We start from the raw sequence: 13,658 nt of genomic DNA on the forward strand, positions 1-13,658 counted from the left end.
TCCCAGATCTTACATCTTGTGAGGAAAAGCCAAACAATAAACCAGGCTTGCAGTCAGTGCAAAAACAGACAACAGAGTACCTTGTGACAATGGGACTGAGGACAGGCTGGGGGAGCAGGGAGGAGTTAGAGGAAAGCTTCTCAGAGAAAGTGAGGTGGGACCCGCGTGGTCACTCAGGGGATGGGGAGGGAGCCTGGGAGGCTGGGTTCCCGGTGTGGACCATGGCCGTCCAGGGCCAGTGCTCAGCCATCCCAGCCTGGGCCTCCTCTCCCTGTACCCCTGTGAATCCTTTCTCCCTAGCTGCTTGGTTGGGCCTTCCCGCCCCCAACCAAGTCAAGGCCCCCTCTCTACTCTCTGCACATGAGGTGGCCAGGTCCCTTCTCTCTGAGCTGTCCCCGTCTCATGGTGGGCTGGCAGCTGCCTGATCCCCGCCCCCCCATGGAGCACTCCCTCTCCTCCCACTGTGACACACACTGGGGTCAGGCTCTGGACACGCTCCCTGACCTCTGCCCTGCCGCAGCTTCCAAACTGGGCTCCTTTCTCTCCAGCCTCACCTCTGGGGCATCCTCTCTGATTCCTTCTGCTATTTTCTCTCCTTACTTATCTTTTCCCTTCCCCTGAGGCTCGGGTGCAACCCCATGTTTCTTCCCAGAATCAGGACCTGGCCAGCCCCAGGTGATCTTTTCTTTTTTTTTTTTTTGGCTGCACTGAGCAGCATGTGGGATCTTAGTTCCCTGACCAGGGATCGAACTCGTGCCCCATGCAGTGGAAACGTGGAGTCTTAACCAGTGGACCGCCAGGGAAGTCCAAGGTGATGTTGAAGGGCATGTAAGGAGGCCATTTTCATGCAGGCTCCACTGAGGAAGAAGAATAAGACAAAGATGGAGAAGGAAAAGAAGGAGACAGACAGGAAGAGGAAGGAGGAGAAGGAAGGAGGAGAAGGAGGAGGAGGAGGAGGAGGGGGAGGAGGGGGAGGAGGGGGAGGAGGGGGGAGGGGGAGAATGGGGAGGAGGGGGAGGAGGGGGAGGAGGGGGAGGAGAGCTCCCCTGCACCGTGCCCTTTACAAACATCATCTCACTGCATCCTCACAAGGACTCTCTTTCTGGTCCCATTTTACAGATGAAGGCCTATAACACTGGCCTTGCCGTAGTAGGGGGTTGAGCAGGGGCTCTAAGCCGGGGTGCTGGCACCAAAGTCGTCTGCGCCACCTCTCCCTCTGTGCCTATCGGAAGAGCAGGGCCCGCAGAGTCCATCTGCTCTGCACCCCCGTGGCGGGGCTTGCCCGGGCTGCCACATTAGCCAATGGCCTGCTGCTTCTCCAGGGAATCCAGCCGTTTCCCCTGATGAGGGAGTGGGATAGGGTTGGGAGGTGATCAGAACCATAGGAATTTTCAAGTTTGGGCAAAACCTTGGGGAAGGGAATTAGACAGCCATCCTGCTCGCTGGACATTTTCATAAATAACAACCATCACAGCAGCTACCATTTATCTAGTGCTTACGACATGCCAGGCACTGCTGTAAGCAATTACACATGCATCAGCTGGCTTGATCTTCATGAAGACTATTACCCCCACTTTACAGGGGAGAACACTGAGGCAAGGAAAAGTTATATCCACACAGCTGCTAAGTGACTGGGCAGTGAATGAAGCTAGGAGGCTCCAGAGTCGAGCTCTTAAGCTCAACTGATAAAGCAGTTCTCAGGCACCAACATGGCCCTTGTTCATAGAATCGCCCAGGCTCAACCCCACTCCATGTTGGAACCCACAAGGGCAAAGGGACCAGTCATCACAGCCCGCATACACCCCCAGCCCTTGTCCTCAACCTTCTGAACGATTGTCCTGCAGACCTGAGGCCATTTTCTCGGTGATGGGTCTGGGTGCCTTTTAGAAGGAAAATACAATTTTCTTTTCCACTCAGCAAGCCCATGTTTCTTTCCCCTACCTCCAGCCCCAGTGTTTATTTCTGCAAGGAAATGGCCTTTGAAGTCCTCACTTCTTGAAAGTTGAGAGGGAGAGGGAGGTACTACAAACATTTAAAAGCATGTCCACATTTTGGTTGGAACATGGCATTTTTTAAAGGATTAATAACAGTTTTTGGAATCCACAGACCCTGCTTCTCTTTCAAGGTGAAAAAAATAATTACCCCTTGAATATCACGGCTGTGAGGGTCTGGGGGAAAACCCCGCTGGGACAGAGAGCAGTGCCAAGGGTCTTTTTAGGCAGAACTAGGCAGAGTCTGATGAGGAACAGCTCCAAATCTGGTCCAAGGGGAAGATTTCATAGATCTACAGCAAAGTGAGAGTAAGAACAATGTAGTTTTTCCTAAAGCTTCGTTCACTCAGTTTAAAGAATTGTCTTTTGTTCAGGAGTTATGCCCTTCCTGCTTTGTTTGATATCAAAAAGTCCTTTCTTTAAGGAAATCATCGCTAAAAGATTATGAAACAATAGTCTTTTACAAGTGTATTTAGCGAAAGAAAATAGTTGGCAATCCTATCTCAGTCTCCCAGTTTTCAATTAAAAAATTGTTTTGAAATGCATCTGGCCTATGAAATCCCAGGTCTGAGTGTACAGTTGAGGAGGAAGGAAGATCTGGACAGAAGTTATCACAATTCAAAGTAGAAAGAGACCTCATAAGACATTGGCCAAAGTGCTGAGGCGGTTCAGGGGGGCTGTCTCCAGATGCACATCCTGGGGAAGGCGTCTTGGAGGAGGGGGCATTGGTCTAGGCCAGGAAGCGCAGGGACCACTGCACACCCAGGGCCAAGGGACTGCTCCAGGGAGAGGGGACAGAAGGAGCAAATCCACAGAGGAAGAAGCACAACGGCCCTGAGAGGACAACTGCCTGCCCACAGGCTCCCCCCAGTAGCTGATCTTGTGTATTCACAACAACCCTGCAAAAAAGGTACACAATTATCCCCATCTGAACCCCCAGGAAAGGAAGGCACAGCAAGGTTAAAGTCACGTGCAAGGTGGCCCAAGAGTCTGGCTCTTTCCTGTCTATGCTGCTGCTTTCCATTCCATGGTGGAGTTAAGTTCAATAGAGAAAGAAGAACCCAAATCTACAATATACCAAATTGTTCATCAATGGCTTTTTGGGGCAATGAGACCATAGGTGAATTTTTTCTACTTTTCTGTATAACTCATTTTTCATATAAGAGTGAATTTCTTTAAAATAGAAAAGAGGTGGGTGCTTTGCTTCATTGTTTTAGTGGTTTTACCAGTAGGACAAGATTTATGGAGTTTTCTGGCCGTTCTCTGAGCTTCCCTTCCAGGACCAGACTTCTTGCTTCCTCTTTGTCTGTCATTCCCTTTGGCTCTAGACCATTACCCACCCCCTTTGAGGGCCCCAGCCTGGCCCTGGCCTATGGCTAACTGTCAGGACCAGAGTGTGTTGTGATAAACCAGAGCATATGGACCAGTGGAGAGACCACGGGCCTGGGAGAGGAACTAGGTCTACTTCCTGCTCTGCCATGAATGTGCTGTGTGGCCTTGGGCAAGCCCCTTTCCCTCTCTGGGCCAGATGTTACAGTAGGGCCCTTTCATACAGAGTGGCCTACAGCTGAACTATTGCAGTGGTCAAGGAGGCAACCCCACCCCCCAGATCCTTTCTTGAGGTTCCTCCTTTTCCACAAAGAGCAGAGAGCGACAGATGCAGGGCAACCTGGAGAAAGGCAGCGTGATACCAGCAGGAAGAGCACTGGGCTTGCCTTCCGGAATTCTAAGTTGAAGATTCTCTAGGTGGGCATTATCTGGAGTATTCTACTCCAGACTCTCTGTGTCTTCCGACTGCCCTGAGAATAAACCCCAGATTCCTTGCCATGGTCCCACGTGATCCATCTCACCAGCTGACTCTGCTCCCATCTCTGCCTCTTGCTCATACCCCTCCTATCGCACTAGCTCCCTGCCTTCCCTCCAAGCTCATATGCCCTCAGAGCCTTCGCACTGGCTATTTCCTCTGCCTAGAACTCTCTTAAACCTTCACACCGCTGCCTCCTTCTTGAATCTGGAGCCCCAGCTGCAAAGTCATTCCTCAGAGAGGTTTTGCCCACCACCAGCCCCGTCCCACGACCCCATGTCTGCACCCCTCCCCCTTTCATCCCCGTGACAATCAGCATCATGCCACCAGGGACCTTCTGTCTGCTTCCCTACTGTGGCCTCAGTGCTTAGACAGTCAATAAATATTTGATGAACGGGTGGTTGAATGACTAGAATGGGCCTCAGTTCTCCTATCAACACAATGGGAAGGTAGGTATAACTCCAGAGCTCTGGTCACAGACACCTTTTCAAATGTAATACGGTTTAGAGATCCTCTCCCCAAGAAAGCACATTCACAATATTTTGCATCGGCTTTGGGGAGAGGGGTCCTCAGCCCCTTTGATACCTACCCCGGGTACCCTGACCTTGCTGAGGTTTTCAGATTTGGGAATAGAAAACAGTGAAGATCAAATGGCTCTTCCTTTGGTTGCAAAAGGTGGTCAGGATTTGTTTCTCGCCTTTTGCGGGATTTATATTTCCTCATTTGGAGGGAAAAGTGCCCCTTGGTGCCCCTCTCACTCTTGCCCCTACCTCCTGGCAGTCTGGGCTCGTTATTCTTGCTCTTTGGTTGCCCTCCCTCGTTCCTTCTGGCCCGTTCCTCTCCTCTTCCTGCCGCTAGGATCTTAAGACACAGCAGACTCAGCACCAGCGCCCCCTTCCCAGAGGAATGGTCTCCCTTAACACCAGTATGGTCCCCGCCTATAAAACCTTTCAAGTTCATAAACTCGTAACTGCAGAAATCTGTCCAAACATTCTGGGGCCGTTGTAACTATTGGTGTTGGCTTGCAGACCTGAGCCGAGCTGCCAGGGTTTTAATGAGGAAATACTTAACAGCCCCAGCCCAGGATAACAGCCAGGGAGGGCAGGGATCCCGCCGCTGGGTGCCAAGGAGCCCGAGCTGGCCTCCACTGCACAGTGGACAAGACAGGCTATGGAACAATTTCTCGGCAAAGTGAAATTGACCTAATCCTGTTACCTTTTGCGGGTGTGGTTGGAAGAGGCTGAGATGGGTCAGAGGTGGTGGGACAGCTGTCAAGAGTGAGAGCTTAGTCAGAGCTGAACTTTTGTGTTGAGACCCATGTAGCCAGAGAGATGAAAAAGGCGCCTTTTCTCTCCCAGGCTGGAGCGTGCTGTCTTTTCCATGATTAATGTAGGGAGAATGGCTTAGACACTTCTGAGGGCTGACGCTGAGAAGTGGTTCCTTTTTTTCCTCCTCCTCAGGCGCCTGTCTGGAGGATGATGGGCCGGGAAGGGTCAGGCGTGTTGGTGCGGGCTGCTGCTGGGCCACCTGGAACTTGCACAGGAATCCACTTCCCTGAACACACAGGGCCCCTGGCACCCGGGAGGTGGGCTGCGGGCCACCTCAGGAAGAGAGGTTGCTGCAGCCCCAGCTAGGAGGCTACAGAGAAGCAACTGCCCGTGACATTTCCCCTTCCACAAGCCACATGAAACAGTTCTTGGGGGAGATGGAGAGAGAACATACTTCAGAAGTGGGTGTGATAATTTGGGCCTGGCAGATGAGGTGCCCCATGAGAAGGGGGCAACTCTGTGGCCTTGGATCTCCTGGAGAATTAGTCTGAAGGAGTTCCCTGAGGTCTGGTCATCAGGAGAAAGGGCTCATTGGCTGTGTGGTTAGAGGGAATTGCTGCCCCCGTGACCCCTGCCAGAGACCCCCTCTCCCTACAGCGTGAAGAAGGGCTGGGACCTGCATGGGGCCACATTTTGTGCCTGGGGCTCAGTGGGCAATTCTAAAAACTGGGTACCCAGAGGCACTAAGTCAAATCAGCATATCTGACCTCCCCACGTGGTCCAGCCTGTCACCACAGCTTGGAGCCCCAATTTGCAGGGCAGTTGGCCCCAGGCCAAGGAGAGCCCATAAATTTCAGGCCCATGGAGGAAGGAAGGTCACGCTGGCAGAAGCTGGGGGATAGAGGTCTTTCTCAACAGAGTAATGGACCTCTTTTCCCTTCATCCCATCAACAGCTCTCAAGACCTTGCTTTGCCTAACGTCCTGGTTCCCACTGAGACTCTCCAAGACACCCTTGGGATGGAGCCCTGCTCTCTTTACAGGTAAGACCCTGGGAATCCTTCTTGCAGCCCTGGGGGTCAGGAAAAGTGTTAGTTAGCTTCCTATTGGACAGAAGAAGAAACTGAGGCCCCAGAATAAACTGAGTTAGAATCATAAAATGGATTTTCCCTTGGAGGCCATCTGGCAACCTTCTGGTCTGGCAAGTGGGAACTCTACAGCTAAGAGAAGGGAGAGGACTAAATGTGCCCCCGTCGCCACCCCCATACCCCACTGCACTGCATGATCCCCTATGTCCAGGACCCCTGAACCCGGCCTCCCTCTCTTCTGCTCCCACCTCTGGAGGGGGCCCAGCAGGCCACCCCCATGCAGATGTCGCCCTGCTCCCAGCAAAGTCTGGGCCTGGGCCAGAGGAGCCTCAAGAAACTCGTCATAGCTGAGGAGGACAAGAAAGCACCAGATGCAGGGGCAGGAGTCAAGAAAGCTTACTTCAGTCCCAGTTCCCTGCTAGAAAGCCCTGTGCCTTTGGGGAACCCTTTTACAAGTATCCCTCGCGTTTGAAGAACACATTATGTTTTACAAGGCTCTTTCACGTATGTTATTTCATTCTATCCTTAATCTCTTGGGGCCTCAGTTTCCCCACATCAAAATGAGGGAATTGAACCAACAGATGGCTTCAAGGCTTTCTCCTCCACATGCAAAGATTTTGCGAGAGACTATGTTTTATAGTATCATATATATTATATTGTTCATTTTAGGATTTATGGTGCTAAGAGTCTGTGTCCTGGGATTCTAGAATCCTGGGCTTCTAAAATTCAATGGTCTTTGATTCTGAGAACATACGACTTTTTTTGTCCCACGATTCCATGTGTCAGTATTTCCCAGATTTCAGTGGTACCTGTACCACATTTACCATGTAGGTTATGTCTGCATACCACCTGTATTATTATTCACTTAGTGTTTTTCTTTAAATAGACTCTTTTTAACTTAAACAAATGTCTTTAAAATGGAAACTTTATATCACTACTGCAAATGGAAAACCAGTCTCACCTGCCATAAATAGGAGCTAAAAGTAAAAATAAATACCATAAAAACAATGTTATTAAATTCTAACTAGATACTGTTGCCTGCCAAAGGCTCCGAGCCCAAGGCCTGCTTTAAAAAAAATTTATTTAACTGTGAGTGTGTATATATATACACACACACACACACACACACACACACACACACACACACACACACACAGGCTAGCAAGGCTTAAAGAGGTATTAAAGACATGTTAGCATCAAATTAAAACAGTATAATGAGAAGGCCTGAAAATAAAACTGCACTTTTCATCTCGTACTCATTAAGGGATTCGGTATGCCGTGCCATCTCTGGACATCACCTACGTTCACCACAGGAGTGTGTCCCTTCACTGTGCAAATCCCCTGGCTCTGCTACGTGGGTGAAGGCACCCAGAACTCTCACCTCCCAGGCCACAAACGTATTATCCAGAGATAATTGCCCTCAACTTTAGACCTGGGGCTTCCTCTGCTCGTCCCCCTCTGGCTAAGAAGGGGGAGACTGGAAACCCCCAAAGCCAACCACCTGGAGACAGAGACATCCGTGGCCCCAGAGCCGCTGGCAGGACTCAGCCGGGCAGAAGTGCTCTTGCTTCAGCGCAGGTGTGATGACAGCTGGGCCTGTGGGTGATGCCTTTGCCTGAGGGGTGGAGAGGGCGGGCACAGACCCAGTGGGGCTGCAGCCCCAGGTCAGGGAGGGTGAGGGGCTGCAGAAACTGCCTGGCGTGTTCAAGGCGGTGCTCACCCTCTCTGGGGCTGGCTGCAGAGCTAGGGGCATCAGGCCAGGCCCTGACCTCTGGGCAGGGGGACCCAAGTCCTAATCCCACCCACTGCTGGTCCACAGTGGGACTGTGGGCAAATTTCTTCTCCGTGGAGCCACTTCCTTCCTCCCTGTAAAATCGTGATGGATGCACCGGCTCTGACCATCGCGTCTGACTGCCTGCGGACTCCCAACTCACATATTTGTATCTCAGATAAATGGCTCCTGCTATTATTGTTACAACAATAATAATTATTATTTAACCCTCACAATTCTTTGGGGAAGGATGGGGTGGGCAGCAACTTTCTTATTGACAGGGTCAATACATATAAATGTTCTGGTACAGGGACTTCCCTGGCGGTCCAGTGGTTAAGACTTCGCTTTCCGGGACTTCCCTGGTGGTGCAGAGGTTAAGAATCCGCCTGCCAGTTCAGGGTTTGAGCCCTGGTCCAGGAAGATCCCACATGCCGTGGAGCAACTAAGCCCATGCGCCACAACTACTGAAGCCCGCGTGCCTAGAGCCCATGCTCTGCAACAAAGAGAAGCCACCACAATGAGAAGCTCGCGCACCGCAACTGGAGAAGAGTAGCCTCGCTCGCCGCAACTGGAGAAAACCCGCACGCAGCAATGAAGACCCAACGCAGCCATAAATAAATAAATAAATAAATAAATAAAATTTTAAAAAATACACTAGTGAAAGAAATTTAATTAAAAAAAAAAAAAGACTTCGCCTTCCAATGCAGGGGGTGCAGGTTTGATCCCTGGTCAGGGGAGCTAAGATCCCACATGCCTTGTGCCCAAAAGTCCAAAACGTAAAACAGAAACAATATAGTAACAAATTCAATAAAGATTTTAAAAATGGTCCACATCCAAAAAAAAATCTTAAAAAAAAATGTTCTAGTACAGGGAAGTACTTCATAAATTTGGTAACAATTCTGTTTCCCACCTGCCAGGCCCCCTGGCTCCTGACGGCAGCATCAGTCTCTGAACTGGGCTGAGCTTCGGCAGCTGGGCACAGAACAACTTCTCCGTGATGGTGACCTTGACCTCACATCCAAGGCAACCTCTCTTCATCTGACTCCAGAACAATATCTGAAAAGCCAGGGATGCCTTCCTCCCTGCTCCCTTCAGCCCGTGTACATTCCCACCTCTTGCCTTCTGCCCTTACTCCTGCCTTCACCCTCCTCTCTGCCCCTGGCTTAATCCAGCCCACAGGACCAAATTCCGAGACCCAGGTGACGGTCCTGGCTGGACCCACGATTCTCTGATTACTTTAGGTAAGTCCCGTGGCTGCTCTGGGCCTCAGTTTCCCCATATGAAACAAAACATTAAACTGAACGTCCTCCAAGTTCCTTTCAGTCCTGGCATTGGGAGTGGCAGATGCAGCAGTGCCCACCACAAGAAGGAAGTGATCCTGGCTACTTGGAATCCCTTGGATCAATGAAGATCTATCAGACTTGCAGTCAGGAAAATGGAGACAATCGTCTCCATGGCTTCTAGAGAAGGTTCGTAGCCATCACCTCTGCAAGCAACAAGAGGACGGGACCACGCCTGTATTTACTGACCCTCACATCCTCAGCCCAGCACAGTACTCAACACATAAAAGTTGCTCAATAAATAATAATCAAATAAATGCATCCATGCTTGAAAAGTGGTATGATAAGATTATTATTAGAAACTGAAGTTGGAGTCAAATGAAATCAAGTTAGGGCTCCTTAACCTTAAGCTCCAAAGAGAGAAGCCCCCTCATCCCTTCAGTCTTTTCCTCCAGGCTCGAACTGCTGTATCGGCGCAGTCTAAGCATGTGTGTGTGTGTGTGTGCGTGTGTGTGTGCGTGTGTGTGTGTATGTGAGAGAGAGAGAGACTATTAACTTCTTTTAGCTAAATAAACTTCAAATCTACAGGTATCCTTACCATGCTCAATATTCAATCATTTATTTCACAAACATTTGTTGAGAATGTCTGTGTAGCTGAGGCTACACAGACCTCAGTGGGGGACAGGCATGGAATTCGGGAAGTCAGAACACTTGTTTCCTAGCCCCAGCTCTGACAAACATTCTGACCTTGGGCAAGTCACTTTTTTTTCTTAGTAGCCTTAGTGTCCTCATCTGTGAAATGGGGGAATTGGACTGATAATATTTAAGAATCTTTCCTTTCTTATCATCTATGACCAACCTGTGAGCTACAGATTCCTGGGTGGGGGTGGGGGGGATGTGATGGGGGGAGGAGGGCAGAGTTTTTTTTAAGAGGTCTGGGAAGTCATCAATGCATCAAGAATTGTCTGCAGGGGCTTCCCTGGTGGCGCAGTGGTTGAGAATCTGCCTGCTAATGCAGGGAACACGGGTTCGAGCCCTGGTCTGGGAAGATCCCACATGCCGCGGAGTAACTAGGCCCGTGAGCCACAACTACCGAGCCTGCGCGTCTGGAGCCTGTGCTCCGCAACAAGAGAGGCCACAATAGTGAGAGGCCCGCGCACCACCATGAAGAGTAGCCCCCACTTGCCGCAACTGGAGAAAGCCCTAGCACAGAAACGAAGACCCAACATAGCCATCAATCAATCAATCAATCAATAAAGAAATCTTTAAAAAAAAAAAAGTTTCCATTGTTTAAAAAAAAAAAAGAATTGTCTGCAAACTAAATACATGAAATTACAACATCTTTCACGTGTGTTGGTGTAAGGAGGATGATGCGCTTTGCAAAAGGGTCTCATACGTTAAAAGGCAGAACCTCTGACGTGAATGGCACTGGCTCTAGTCCTCACTCGCATGGAACTTACAGTTTTACAAATAGGATAGAATCCAAGTCACCTGAATACAAGGAGAGAAGCAGATGTAGGTCCTGAAAGTCCAGAGGCCAGAGAGACCAGTAATCTTCTGGAGGTCACAGACCCCACGGAGAATCTAAGAAAATTATTGACTTTCCCCCATAAAAATGCATGCTGACACCAAATTTCACATACAATTTCTTGGTGATCAAAGGCCTCCTAGTTCATTTCACAAACCTGAGGTTAAGAACTCTTGACTTAGATAAACCTATAAGCAGAAGTCAGGTGAGTCTGGAGAAAATCCCTACATTGAATTCTTTTTTTTTTTTTTTTAATTTTTATTGGAGTATAGTTGATTTACAATGTTGTGTTACTTTTAGGTGTACAGCAAAGTGAATCAGTTATACACATACATATATCCACTCTGTTTTAGATTCTTTTCCCATATAGGCCATTACAGAGTACTGAGTAGAGTTCCCTGTGCTATACAGTAGGTCCTTATTAGTTATTTATTTTACACATAGTAGTGTGTATATGTCAATCCCAATCTCCCACTTTATCCCTCCCCCACCCCTGTTACCCCCTGGTAACCACAAGTTTGTTTCCTACATTGAATTCTTGAACAAGAACAGCACACAATTTATTGGAGAGGCTAGAGACACACGGGGGTCAATGGCCTAGAGACCTGGGGGGCCTCAGCCAGAGAGAGAAGGGAGAGGGGGAAATCTGGGTGAAGTAAACCATGAGCCATTTTCTCTGTTACTTTTGTTAGACAAAGCAATTCTTCAAGCTATTTTGAAAGACCAAACTCATAATCTTCAAAACATAAAAAAGCAGAGCCTCTTAAATCATTGGGGAATTGTTTATAAATAAAATTATTGGATTAAATTATCTGTTCATAATCAACAGAGGCTGGGCTGAGAATCCACAACCTCTGTGACTGGATGTAGAACAGCAGAGAATCAAGAAGGGCCCCTGTCCAGACAAGACCCCCCCAACCATGGTCCTGTTCAGAGGCAAGACCACTATCTGGAAAACTCTTTCTCCATTGTCATGAACATGTACCTCCCAGTGCTAGAAACTTGATGGGCATACAAGATTTAAAAGGTGCACTACAATTACACTCAGCAGTCTCATGGCAAAGGACAAAGGACCCAATGGCCAAGTGTAGTTTGAATGAGGCTGTTTGGCAGTCAAGGGCGCAGACTCCCTGAGGGTCTGTGGGGATGGACTGGCTGGGGAGGAGGGAGGAAGTGTGTGCCACTGAAAACAGGCTTCTCACAGCTTAACGTGTATCTGAATCACCTGGGCATCTTGTTACCGTGCAGATTCTGATTCAATAGATCTGGGGTGCAGCTGAGAATCTGCAGTTCCAACAAGCTCCCAGGTGATGCCAGTGATCTGGTTCTCAGGTCACACTTTGCTAGCGAGGTCTGAGATAACAAACAGCCATGACAGCAGAGCATGGCTAAGCCCATGAACTTTGGAGTCAGACAGACGTGGGTGCAAATCCTGACTTCCCCATCTCACTAACCAAATAACCTTAGTTACTCAGCTTATTTGAGATTCATCTCCTTATCTGTAAAATACAGATTATAGGCAGGAGTGTTTGTTGATTCAACAAGTACATATTTAGCATCAGTTCTGTGTCAGGCTTGTGCTGGGCCCTGGGGACGCAGTGGTGAGACAACACAGACCCAGTTCCTTCTCTCGTGGACCTGATGGCATTGGAGATGATGGATGTGAAGTATTCAGCACCGTGCCTGGTACATGGTAAGAGCTCAACAAATTACATCCATTTCTACGAGAGGAGGAGTGTCATCAATTTCACGTGCCCAGGGAAGAGAACCCATCTGTTAAATGCTGACTGTGTGAAAGGATATGAGATTCATTCTGCAATCCATGGGACACAGACGTGAAGAGTACATGGTCCGTCTCCTTGAGGACCTCCTGGTTTAGTGGGAAGGTGAGTATTTAGCCTGAGTGGCCCCCGTAAGCTGCCCGGTTGTCCCCAATGGCACAAGTTAGTGGTGGGTTCACTCTGCTGACGCACTTGGTCCTGAACCATCAGCCTCCATTCACCCTTCCAAGCTGGCCCTGGTTCTCGCCTGATTGCTCCACCCCCAACTTTAGTTTTCTTACTCTGCCTCCCATTTATCTGCTCTTTCCTCATCCCTGTGACTTGAAAAATGCCATTATCCCCCCTCAGTAAGGATCCTGACCTCCGTCTTGCTATGCCAGCCAGACAGCCCTAGACCTCCCACTTGGAGCTGGGCACCACTTCATGGGCCTCCCTATCAATCTAGACACCAGTGTTGTGGGGTTCTGGGGGGGAAGAAGTACAAAGATTCAGAATGCTCTGGAGAGCTGCATCCTCTCCTCAGCGGAAGGCCCAGTGGAGCCAGATAGGCCTAATCAAGAGGCTGGAGTTCGGGTTGTCGATGGAGGAATGACAGCCACATCCAGGTGGGTTTGGCTTCCAGGGCACCTGGATCTGGACCCCTACCCCGACCCCGTGCTTCCTTCCTGGCACACGCTTCGCTGCACTGGGGTTGAGTCAAGGCCAGTGAGAAGGAACAGGGGGCAACTTCAAGAACAGCCAATGACAGAAGACCCAGAGGCAGCCCTAACCTTTAAAAGAACTGCGAATGAATGACGGAGACTTATTAAGAAACTATCACGTGCAGCACTGGGCCCTGGAGGCACCGTGAGGAGTGCGGCTGAGTCCCCGCCCTCATGGAGCTTAGTCTAGCAAAGAAAGCCACCGAGTTGGCGGGGCATTTCAGTACAATGCAGCGGGTGCTGTCGGGGGGACACACGGAACCAGTGAGTGATCGGCAGAGGCCTCCCAGGAAGCAGAACTTTAACGGGGAGCTCAAGGAGAAGGAAGGCGAGGCAGGGAAAGATGAAGGCAAAGAGCCTTCCACGATGGGTAAAGAGCACACGTGAAGGCTGATCCAGAGGGCGGGTGCGTGTGGTCCACGTGAGGAGAGTGAGAAAGGGGTGTGGT

General features: G+C 49.7%; 1 long non-coding RNA gene across 2 annotated transcripts in view; it reads right to left on the bottom strand.

Moving 5' to 3' along the window:
• LOC309623329 overlaps positions 1–13,658 on the bottom strand; it is a 42,774-nt gene that overhangs the window by 14,563 nt on the left and 14,553 nt on the right. The gene's annotated exons all lie outside the window — the stretch shown is intronic.

The sequence above is a fragment of the Balaenoptera borealis genome, assembly GCF_965194805.1.
Source record: "Balaenoptera borealis genome assembly, chromosome: 2".
Lineage (NCBI taxonomy): Eukaryota > Metazoa > Chordata > Mammalia > Artiodactyla > Balaenopteridae > Balaenoptera > Balaenoptera borealis.